The sequence below is a fragment of the Heteronotia binoei genome, chromosome 5, assembly GCF_032191835.1.
Source record: "Heteronotia binoei isolate CCM8104 ecotype False Entrance Well chromosome 5, APGP_CSIRO_Hbin_v1, whole genome shotgun sequence".
In the NCBI taxonomy this organism is placed as follows: Eukaryota; Metazoa; Chordata; class Lepidosauria; order Squamata; family Gekkonidae; genus Heteronotia; species Heteronotia binoei.
The window spans coordinates 47,451,060-47,463,146 of record NC_083227.1 but is presented as its reverse complement, the minus strand read 5'-3'; the positions used below and the strand labels follow the sequence as shown (position 1 = coordinate 47,463,146).

The following is a 12,087-nucleotide window of genomic DNA, read 5'->3' as shown; positions in this document are numbered from 1 at the left end:
CACAATCTCCTTTATCTTCCTCCCCCACAACAGACACCCTGTGAGGTGGGTGGGGCTGGAGAGGGCTCTCACAATAGCTGCCCTTTCAAGGACAACCTCTGCCAGAGCTATGGCTGACCCAAGGCCATTTCAGCAGGTGCAACTGGAGGAGTGGGGAATCAAACCCGGTTCTCCCAGATAAGAGTCCGCACACTTAACCACTACACCAAACTGGCTCTCCACTTCTAGCTTCTAGACAGTCTTAGGATCTCCTGGCTATACTACACACAATGCCTGATGATGATGATGATGTCATTTGTGAGGTCAAGCCAAATTTGTTCTTATTATTTGTATTTACCTATTTAGCTGGAACCATCTTGTCCCATAGTTCCTTAAAGGTCCAGTCTACCCCATTACAGCATCCCCATTTCTTGGCTCTGGTAGCTCTTCCTCTTGCTTGACATTTTCCAAGTTTTCTAGGATTTAAGGCCTAATCTGACACCAAACTGGGGTGTTTGCCAAAGTCAGCTATGAATATTTCATACACATGTCCAGAAGAATACTATAAGCTCAGTCCAAATAGAAGCATTTTAGATTTACATGGATGTGCTGTGGCATAATGTTTTGCTTAGGCTTTAGTGAGTTCCTTCAGCTTATGGAAAGCCTATGGAAAAATTGCATTTAATGACATTCTCAGCAAACCTTTCCTGTAATAGTAGTCAGAATTTATTCACATTATCAATTCAGTAGTGTAGCAATATTTTTGCATTCATAGATGCAGCTTGGAATAGACTAGGAGGCATGAAGGACTACATAGATTCCTGCTCCCCTTCCAATGTTTGGTATTTGTTCTATCTGACTTTGGCTATGAAGCACATTTTTTTTTAAAATTGGGCCCTCTGTCCAAGGAGCTCAGCATGATATATTTGAATCACGTCTCCACAAAATAAAGTGGTGGGGGTGGATGAAATCATTGATTATTGTACTTCAAAACAAAATTGAGTTTTCTGTATATGACTGTATATGACTAATTTAGGAGGTTTTTTTAAAATTTATTGGTATTCCTGGTTATGATATTAAATGGAGTAATCTCTCTCTCTCTCTCTCTCACACACACACACACACACACACATCTATCTTTGTTTTTTTTTATTTATATTTAATCTGCCTTGACTTCTACTAGGTAGAAAAGTGGCTAATACGTGTTAACCCCCCCCCCCCAAAAAAAAAAAGATCGAGACTTCAAAAAACAACAAGTATGAAGGATTTGGATATTGTTTTGACACTAAGAATAATCAACCATGTCAATGCAGTTGAGTAAAGTCAGACTGATTCATAGTACTTGGTCTATCACATTCCCGCCCTTCCTTTTGGGGTATTTTTGCATTTTTGGTGTGTGTGCACATGTGCACGTGTGTCCCCATGCCTGGAAGTCATGGCAAACTCTGGTGACTCCTACTGAGGCATGGAGGACATTCAGAGAAGTGACTTGATAGCCTGCCTCTGCCTTCTGACTCTGGTATTAGTTGGAGGTCTCCCATCCAAATACTTGCCAGCTTCCAAGAACTGACAAAATCAGGCTTGCCTGGGCTACCCAGATCACAGATATCATTTTTTTCATCCTTTGAGCAATGCTAGGATGTTAGGATAGCATGCATCGTTCTCCTCTCCCTCATTTTTTTTCTCTCAACAACCCAGTGGGGAAGATTAAGTTGAGAAAGTGTGGCTGACCCAAAGTTAACCAGTGAGTTTTCATAGCAGAGTAGGGTCTTACATTCATATCTCCTCAGTCCCAGTCCCAAACTAACCTGCATAGAAGCTCAGCCTTGTCCTGAGACCATATCTATTAGTGTCTGGGTAGGAATTTCATCTAAACTGTCACTGTGGAGAAACGCCATCTTGGTTAATGTTGGTGCTTGGTTGGAGGGGAACATGAAACTACTAGGCAGGCTGTGTGGCCTAGCCTTCCCTTCACTCCGCCCCTCCCTTCTGGAGTTAAACCATCAATGCTAGGGGGAAAGCCTCCTAGAGGGGCAGGAAGTTCTTTAGCCTTCCCCTCATTCCCTCCTCCCTTCTGGAGTTAAACCAGCAACTCTAGGGGGAAAGCCTCCTAGAGGGGCAGGAAGTTCTTTTGGGTTTTTTTATTTGAATTAGGCGGGAAAAGGCCAGTTCTCAGCTAGTGCTCAGGAAGAGAGGTTGCCAGCCTGTGGGCTCCTGCCTGTGGGACCCCAGGCAGTCATTCACAAGGTAGGGCAAGTTTACACCAGGGACGAGGGGATGCGTTTAAACCCACCTTTTATTTGTCCTGCTTGTTGCTGTCCAGGTGCTGTGCTAAACTTTTACATGTAACTGTTTTTGTTTTTATTTTTCTTTCTCTTCTTATTAAACATTTTTACTGTTTTGAATGCTGGCAGTCAAACTCTGTACCACATAGATCCCCAACCGCTTAGACCACGCTGCTTTATGAAGGGGGCCCTGGGGAAGGGGGAAGGCATGCAGTTGGATAAGGTGCCAATCCTCCAGGGGTTCCCCGAAGAAGTGCTGTGGTCTCTGTGATACCCAAGTACAGGGTGGCAGAGGACCTTGAGGCCTGGCCTCATAGCTGGAGAGGGGGATTGGGAGTCCTGTTCCTCTCAATCTGAACCCCTAGACTGAGCAGGTGGTGGCAGCGAGCCCAAGTGGCCAGAGGAGAAATAGCTCCCTCCAGGAGTTGGCGACTCAATAGGGAGTTGATGGGACCGGGTCTGAAGGCAGAATCGCGGCGGTTCCGTCACAGTCACTTATAGGGAAATATGCCCCCGTTTGTACTGCTGTAGCTAAATAACTTGCTGCCACCATTTATTTTTCTGGCTCTGATTCTGTGCTATGTGGACATTAAGTTTTGATTGTTCACTCTCAGGGCAGGAGAGGAATGTTGTCACCTAACCCCACTCCCAGCCACTTGTAGGTTGTATGAGGCAGTCCCATTATTCCTACAATTCTATTCCTTGGGCAGATTCTATGGGTGACAGTGTGATGCAGTGTCATTCATTACACTAGATCTCATAGGGAGCCTGTGAAGAAATTGTTGTTGTTGTTGATTATTGGGCTGTTTCAGTCATTATTGCCCTCTTACAAATGTTGAAATTTTAGTTACACTTTTTCTCATGTTTCTGTCGACCTTCATTCTGTTTGCCTCAGAAGTATTCTTATAGCTTTCCCTTTCCCTCTGGCTCTCAACAGTCTGCTTTATTGTATAATTAGATTCAGAAATAAATAGGGGAAAGAAATGTCCCCCCCCCCCCCCCGTGTGATGACATACTGTACAGAGATCAGAGGGCTGTTTTAGAAATATAGCACAAAGATTGCATTCAGTAGCCATACATGTGCAGATGAACCAGATACTACAATTTCTCTGTTAAGAACGATGGAAGTGAAGTGTAAGTGACTTCTAAAACCTTATTATTGAGATGGAGCCTTTGATTCCGTTTAGCTTGTTATGTGCTCCTACTTGCACTTTTGCTTGATTACTTTGTAGTATGAGACATAAAATATTGTATCTGGCAATGCAGTATTACTTTCATTTTAGGAACTGCAATGTTGTTTGTTTGTTTGTAAGTTCAATAATATAGAGATGCAGCTTTGATCTCTGGTAGCTGAGTGCTGTCTTTCAAACAGTGAGAGATTTTCATAATGCAAGGAGGATCTGTAGATCTGCAGTCATTGCCTAAAAGCTAAACGTACATGCTAAAAGCTAAACTTACATTCAGCCCAGGCTGAATTCAGCCAGCTTTTTCACTAAATCTCATCTAATTTCCCAATTTACTACAACCTCCAGCTCACATGTATTTTGTCCGTGTTGGTTTTATAATCCCCAGCAGAGCCTTTTTTGGTGGTCAAAGGAGATTACCAGTGAGAAAAGAGAGCCACTTTGGTGTAGTGGCTAAGTGTTGTGGACTCTACTCTGGAGAACTAGGTTCTATTACCCACTCTCCTACTTGAAGTCAGTTGGATGATCTTGGGTCAGTCACAGTTCTCTCAGCCCCAAAAATAAACCTAGCTCACCACAAAAAAGAGCTAGAATTTCAGGCTTCCAGATAATTTTCAGATCTCCTGACTATACTGCACCCACTGCCACTCAATAATGATTGCCAGTGGAAAAGATGGTTGTGTCCACTCCATAGTTACCCACTCCATAGTTAAAGAGGAACAAAGGAAGCAAATTTTTTTAAAGGATCTTTTCAGAATATTAGGGAAATCTGTGAATAATAGTTCTAATTAATTAAATGCCATTAAGTTGTGGTGTCCCTTCAAGTAGTGTTCATAGCAGGAGATAAACAGAGGTGATTTGCCATTTCCTTCTGCATAACAACCCTGGTCTTCCTTGGTGGCCTCCCGTTTATATACAAATCGTAGCCGGTCCTGCGCTTCCAAATTCTGATGAGCTCAGCTTAGTCTGGGCTACTCAGGCAGCCAGGATAGGTCTACTGCTGGGTATAAAGCAGGGAGTGAGGATGGCAGTCTCTTTTTTAGAATCAATGTACTAAAACGTCCTCTATCATCACCTCCCTGCAGCTTCTTCTCTGATACCACTTCAACTGTGCTCCACTATGGGCCCAGGCAAGTGCCTGAGAGAGAGAAGGTGCAGAAAAGAAAACTGACAGAGCATATGGTTTCAATACAAGACACATGGTCACAGATGCATTATTGCCAGCAAGGTGTAATAATTAGAATGTCAGACTAAGATCAGGAAGACCTAGGTTCGAAGCCTTTCTCTGCTATTGAAACTCACTGGTGACCTTGGTGTTAGCTAACTTACTGTTAGCCTAACCATCCTTACAAGGTTGCTGTTGGCATGGAAAATTGAAGGCAGGGAGAATGATATTTCAAGTTGCTTGGGGTCCCTTCAGGGGAGGACAGTGGAATTGCAATGTCTAAACAAATAATCTTTATGACAGCCTTATCAGAGAGTCCAATATTATGATCTCCATGTTGCGGATGATGGCTTGCCTATGTCTGTCTAGTGAATATGTGACCAAGATGAGATTTGAATGGGTCACTTTTTGGATCACAGCTCTTACTTTACTGTATTGTATTTAGATCTTGGGGCTACAATGTTGCACCAGCTCACAAGGTGAGCATTATGTACTCTGGCTTTAGCAGGACTTTATACTACATTGCTGTTGAATCTGAGGGCATCTGTCTGCACAGATCAGACCTATCTGGGGGAGGGAGACTGGGAAAGATCATTAGAATAGTATGGAAAGGGGATGACAGGCTCATCAGCATAATAAATTAGGAAGAGCTTTGAGTGTGTTCGTACATTAATTGCCCAACACGGGTGACATAATATTTAGAGTTGGTAAGTGTCGATAAGATTTGCTGTTCTAAGAGTCGATTAAAATGAGTGCTTGCGATGGTTGATGTGTGTGTGGGGGGGGTGCCTTCGTCTGTAATGACAAGTGCTTGACTGTAGTTGAAAATGATGAGCTTGCCCCAGGGAGACATCACCACCCACTTGAGCGAGATCCATGAAGGCTTTATGACCTGTTTGAATCCTGATTGAGCATCACTGTCTTGACCCATGGGGAACCAATTGTCTGAAATGGTTGCTCTGTCAGTCTGAGCGACGTGCTCAGAATCCTGCTGCAACCTGGAAGGCAGCTTGGGTACAGTACCAAGATTAGAATTGATATCTTATCACCAAGTATCATGACACTGGGTGTGTTTTTTTAAAGAAGAACCTTGCTGCTTCTCTTCCCCCCAATTTGTACAGCATCCCTTTCAGAAAGGCCCCTTTGCATGGCCTCCTTTGCACCTGATATTAGAAAAGCTTGTTGACTTGTCTGCTCCTGGGTTTTTTCCCTTTCTTTCTGGATTTGGTTTATCTAATTATTGTTGCAGTTACTAATGATACCTTTACACCATTTTGATACTTTTTTTGTACCACTTACACGTGAGCACTATTTTAGGCCATTTTTATGTTGTTCAGATATACAACATTTGCATGCGATTAGTGTGCAAAGATAACATTGAAAACTGCACTCATTTGGGAAGAGAAATTGGCATAAGGAAACCAGGACTGTCCCCCCTTCCTCTCACTTAAGATTCACAGGTTCATTTCTCAAAAGGAGAAAGAAAATTAAAATTAGGATGTTGTTATCAAACCCAAATAATACTTGATTTGATTCCTAAGTGATATGTTCCTTCCAAACACATTGCCCTGTTAAGCAGTTTGAAATCTCCTAGACTAGAGATTCCTTTGTGCTGCTATTATGAGACAAAAATCATAGGTTTGGTGTCCATATTTACTACATCCTGCATGCAGGAGTGGGTTGGTCATTAAGATAATTAAAGAAAGTCCAGGTGGGCTGATGGCCAGAGGGATGCCCTAGGGTTGTCAGTCTCCAAGAGGAGCCTGGAGATCTCCTGGATTACAGAGACCTGTTCCGCTGGAGAAAATGACAGCTTTGGATGGATGAATCAGTGGCATTATGATCTGCTGAGGTCCCTCCTAACTCCAAAGTCTGCCTTCTATAAGCTTCACCCCCAAATCTTCAGGAATGAAGTGACTAGTGTCATGGTGATGTCATGATGTCACTTTCAGTGTAATCTGGAAGTGATGTGATTGGGTAGGGGTGATACTCTAGCATTTACTTCAAACTCTCTGCTTAAACCATAGAGTTTGAAGCATATGCTGGAATGTCTATGCAATTACATCACTTCTGAGTTACACCAGAAGTGACACCCCTGTGTCATAATTCTGCAAGTGAGCTTCCCCCCCTCCATTGGCTAGACAACTAGTTCCTGTATGAGCAATCCTGTTGAGAACCATTTTTTCCTGACACACAAAAAAGGTAAGGTGTTAGATTTTACTCACTGCATTGGCTCAGCACCAGCTGAAAACAATTAGATATGTGAGTATAAATTGGCCTTTGTCAAATTATTCTTTTTTGTTGGTCTGAAGTAGAACTGCAAGCTGGGGATTCTGGGACATGGGAGGGCACTATCAGGCAACAATGTGATGCCTCTTTTGGGGAAAATCCTGAAGTCATACCTCTCTAGGAATTGCCAAAAACTCTATGGTAAAATCCTAGGGTTTCTGGCAATTTCTGAAGAGGTATGACATCACTTCTCCCCAGAGATGACATCTTGCCTGATGACAATTTAAAATTATTTTCCTTCTGCCAGGGTCCATAGTGTTGCTGGGTAATGGAAGCTGGAGTGGGAGATCTCCTGCCCCAGTGAGGAAACGGCAAATCTGATCTGAAGAAATATTGCTATAGCTTACTGTTAAGATTGTATGTTTCATATGCAGAATGTCCCAGATTCATTCCTGAGCATCTTCCTTTAAAGGATCTCAAGTAACATAACTGGGAAAGCCCGTTTCGAGGAATACAGCACTGAGCTGGAGGTATCAATGACCTAACTAAATGTAAGACAACTTTGTAAGTTCATATAGTACAGGCCTACTGGTAAGTCACATGTGTCTGATTAGTTCTCTGAGTAATCTCTCAGGTTTGTACAAAAACTAAATGCTTCTTTGAAAGATTGGATATATAACCACACCTTTCAGTTTTGCAAGGCCATTCAATCCACTTAAATTCTTCTGGTGTTAGGTGGGCTTCCATAAATTAACTTTACTGGCACTCTACTGAAGTTAACTTTCTGTAGTTCATGACATTTATATAAGAACTTTAGAATCTTTACTATTAAGATCACTGTAGTAGCTAGGAAAAAATGTGTATCGGCATTGTTTGTGATTAGTTCATGTAGAAAGATGGTTATCTTCTAATTTCATTTGAAGAACAACTGTGGTTGTTGGGCAAATTGTTCTTGTGCGTTCGATTAGGATAGAGCCGTGCATGTGTGTGTGTGTGCTTGTGTACGTACATAATAGTGGCATGGCTGCTGATAACAATTTTGTTGTTTAGGGAACTGAATAGCATACATAAACCAAAACTGTGCTTTAAAAACTCATTAAATGTTAAAAGGTTAGATAAATTAAAGAAAGAACTAGCTAAACTCTTGTATAACTAGGTATGCGAGAACATCAATATTGCTCATTGAACAGTCTATTCTTCTAATTTGAAAAGAACAACTATTTGTCATGGTTCCTGTCCTTGGGATGGCAGTTATCTAATTAAATGCATATGAAATTCAAAAGCCTTTACTGAGGGACAGTAATTTTCCTTGGTTGTTTTTAAAGTCTCCGAGATGAAAGAAGAATTACACTGAGCAGATAATGGATGAATTCCTGCATTGTGCATTAAGGTCTCGAGTTGACTAATCATTCCCTGGTTATTAATCAATGTGTTATCTTATAATTTGAAATTAAAAGGTTCTGTTCTCATTTATTGCTGACACCAGCTAATAATACTTGCAGCTTCCTGATTACCATGACATCCAATGTGTGCTGATTGCCCAGCAAAACATCAAAAAAGTAATCAAAATTAAATCAAATCTATAAGGGGTCATTTTGAACTCATTATCATTATGGCACTCTTTAACAAATACACTTATGAGCATAGTCTCTTCTGAATATACATGGCAATGTAAGTCATCTATATTTTGGCCGGAAATATCTCATGTTGAGGAGGAAACCCTCTCTCTTCACCTAGAAGTGATCCATCTGGTAGGTAATGATTGGCTCAGACACCTATCATTTCTGGGTTGGGTCTTTGTAGTGTTGCCCCTGAAGCAATGGTTAGATGATGTCAGAGAGTGGGGACTCTGGACTTTGGCAGATTATTCTAGTCTTTTCCATAGTGCTTTATTTGATGGTTATTTGTGGAGTATTCTGCTGTGGGGGAGGTATAAGTGTACTTGTTTTGATTTCCATTTTGATTGGCTTTTGTCTTGACTTCTGTGAACACATGGCTGAAGGAAATATTGGGTTTAGGGTTGCCAGGTCTATGTTGAAAAATACCTGGAGACTTTGGGGATGGATCTGGGAGATGATGGGGTTTGGGTAGGGGAGGGGCCTCAGCCTGGTACAATGCCATAGAGCAGGGGTGGCCAACGGCAACTCTCCATATGTTTTTTTGCCTACAACTCCCATCAGCCCCAGCCAGCATGGCCAATGGCTGGGGCTGATGGGAGTTGTAGGCAAAAAACATCTGCAGAGCTACCATTGGCCACCCCTGCCATAGAGTCTACTCTCCAAAGCAACCATTTTCTCCAGGTGAGCTGATCTCTGCCAGCTGGAGATCAGTTGTTAAAGGGGGAGCTCTCCGGGCCCCACCTGGAGGCTGTCAACCCTAATTAGGTTGCTGTATGAGATTGAAATATATGGCAATGGGATAGCCTTCCCAACCCTCCCGCTCTGGCGGGAGAGTCCAGGTTTTCCAGTCTCTTCCCCCGCTCCCCCCCAAAACGGCAGCGGGGGGAGGGGAGGGGAGGGAAACGGCGCCTTCTGCAGATTCAGAAACGAATCTGACTCTGCAGAAGGAAGTTCTGAGGAAGAGGTGTGCGTGCGTGTGTGAAGCGGCACGCGCAGGTTTCTGTCGCATGCGCAGTGGCTGAGGCTCCGTTCAAGAGCGCGCGCCATGCCGTTGAGGCGCAGGCTGAGGGAAGGCGGGTCGGCCGGCTCGCAGCTGCCTGGCCTCAGTCTGTGGCGGCGCCGGCGCCCGCAGGACGTTCCAGAGCCCCCGGGGCTATGACCTGCCTCCCTGGCTTCCTCAGCGGTGGCTCTCCCTGCACCGCCCTCCGCTCCCTAAGTTTCCCCTCCTCCACCGGGCTCCCCGCGTCTTCCTCGGCGCAGTCGTCGCCCTCGCCACGGCACCTCAGCGCGGAATCAGTCGTCACAGGCTGGACTTGTGAGTCAGTGAACTGAAGGAAGAGGCAGAGTTCCAGAGCCTTCATTCTGCCCAGAGAGGATTTTTTTGGCGGGTACACTGAGCTGATAACAGCTGCAGTTCTGGGGGAAGCAAGCTCTTACTTCTTCCAAGTGACTACTTATGTGCCCAGGAAATGAGTCCTTAAAAAAAACCCCTTCATTGCTTGCACCTCAGCAACTGGTGTACAAGGGGTTGCTCCTGTATCAGAACATAGAAGATTTTTTTGACATTGCAGCAAATGCTGGTGACATTTATCTTGTAGGATTTGCCTACTACCTTTTTCAAGAGGGCTTAGCTTCAGTGCAGTGCCTTCCAGAAATAGGGTTGCCAGCTCCAGGTTGCAAAATACTTGGAGATTTTGGGGGTGGAACTTCCCAAAGTGGCCATTTGCTCCAGGTGAAATGATCTGTGTTGCCTGGAGATCAATTGTAAACTCAGAAGATCCCCAGTTGGAGGTGAGAGAGAGAAAAAAACCCTAGGTTTCCGTGACCAACCAGTCTCAAAAATCTCACAAAGTACATTGTGGGGGTTATTTTCTGATTGTCCTTCCCTACCCAGATTTTTTTGTTGATACTTAATTTGATTGTGTGACTATTTTTATAGGTTTTAGAGTTAAAATTTACCTCATATCCCAGATTTTTTTTTAAAAAATGCTTTTGTATAGAGTGATATGTATATGAATTTGCTCTGGCCCCTTCCTCTCCCTCCCTTAGTTTGTAAACCTGGAGCTATTTCCCCTTTGTTGGTAGATTCCATGGATCTGGGAACAAGGGGGTAGTAGATGTTCTTCCTTCTGTGGTCTGGGATAGATTCCAAAACATTCTGTAGGGGGAATTTTTTGGATCAAACTTGAGATGTAATTTTTTTTTTTTTACAAATGTTGACCTTACCTATCTTGATTCTTTGCTGATATTGCCCTCGACTGTACAAGCTTCTGTTTTTATGATTTTTAAAATTAATTTTACTATTAAAAATTTACTCCACATCCCAGAATAATTTGACCTTTCCCTCTCCCCACCCTTCGTTGTGGTGTGATATGTATGTGGTGTGTTCTAAATAAATGTTATACATTAAAAAACTTACAAATAATGTAAATACATGAAGATATATTCAGTCTTCAAAATATAATCACTTGTGAATGGAATTCCATAGAAAAGGTATCCTAACTCATATACAAAGGTACCCCTCAATATAAAAAAATGGAGTCCAAAATGGTATTCAAACAATCCAGAAGGGAGTCCATGGTTCATATCAACTTGAATAAACAGTTTTCAATCTTCAATGGGTGCCTCTGTATTAGGGTTGCCAATCCCCAGGTGGGGGCAGGGGATGCCCCGGTTTGGAGACCCTCCCCCCCCCACTTCAGGGTTGTCAGAAAGCGGGGGGAGGGGAGGGAAATATCTGCTGGGAACTCTATTATTCCCTATGGAGATTTATTCCCATAGAAAATCATGGAGAATTGATCTGCGGGTATCTGGGGCTCTGGGGGGGCTGTTTTTTGGGGTAAAGGCACCAAATTTTCAGTATAGCATCTAATGCCTCTCTCCAAAATACCCTCCAAGTTTCAAAAAGATTGGACCAGGTGGTCCAATTCTATGAGCTCGAAAGGAAGGTGCCCCTATCCTTCATGATTTCCTATGGAAGGAAGGAATTGAAAAGGTGTGCCGTCCCTTTAAATGTGATGGCCAGAACTCCCTTTGGAGTTCAATGATGCTTGTCACAGCCTTGATCTTGGCTCCACCCCTAATGTCTCCTGGCTCCACCCCCAAAGTCTCCTGGCTCCACCCCCAAAGTCCCCAGATATTTCTTGAATTGGACTTGGCAACCCTACAATGGGAGGGGGTAGTATTTTCAGGAGAGAAGGACAAACCATCCCCCTATTTTCCACACTGAAGTTTGACTAATCCATCCCTTTTATTGATAAATTGGGAATTGGTCAATAAATAGATTTTTACTGATAGTGTCAAGACTGCTCCAAACTTTCCTTTCTCCAGCCTGATCCATGCATTTTTCAGAAATGAGTACAGTTGCATTCAGTGGAGTTGCTCTTAGGTAACTATGCACTGGATTGCAGTCTCTTGCAGGCTTTGCAACTTTTCTAACATCACAGACTCCCTCTTTCTAGACAAGGCAAAGAAGAGGCAGTCAGAAAGGTTCCCTCCAGAAAAACAAGCCTCATCTTAAAGCATGCTGCATGCACAATGAGAAAGTCATCACTTTCAGTTGAACAATAGAGGAGGGCTTTAGTAAGTGCTATCTTGCTTAATTCTGCCAGTGTGACATAGTTCAG

The 12,087-nt window shown here is 43.2% G+C and overlaps 1 protein-coding gene across 2 annotated transcripts in view; it reads left to right on the top strand.

Moving 5' to 3' along the window:
* The window catches only part of FHIT (fragile histidine triad diadenosine triphosphatase), a 1,817,261-nt gene that overhangs the window by 998,724 nt on the left and 806,450 nt on the right, over window positions 1–12,087 (top strand). The gene's annotated exons all lie outside the window — the stretch shown is intronic.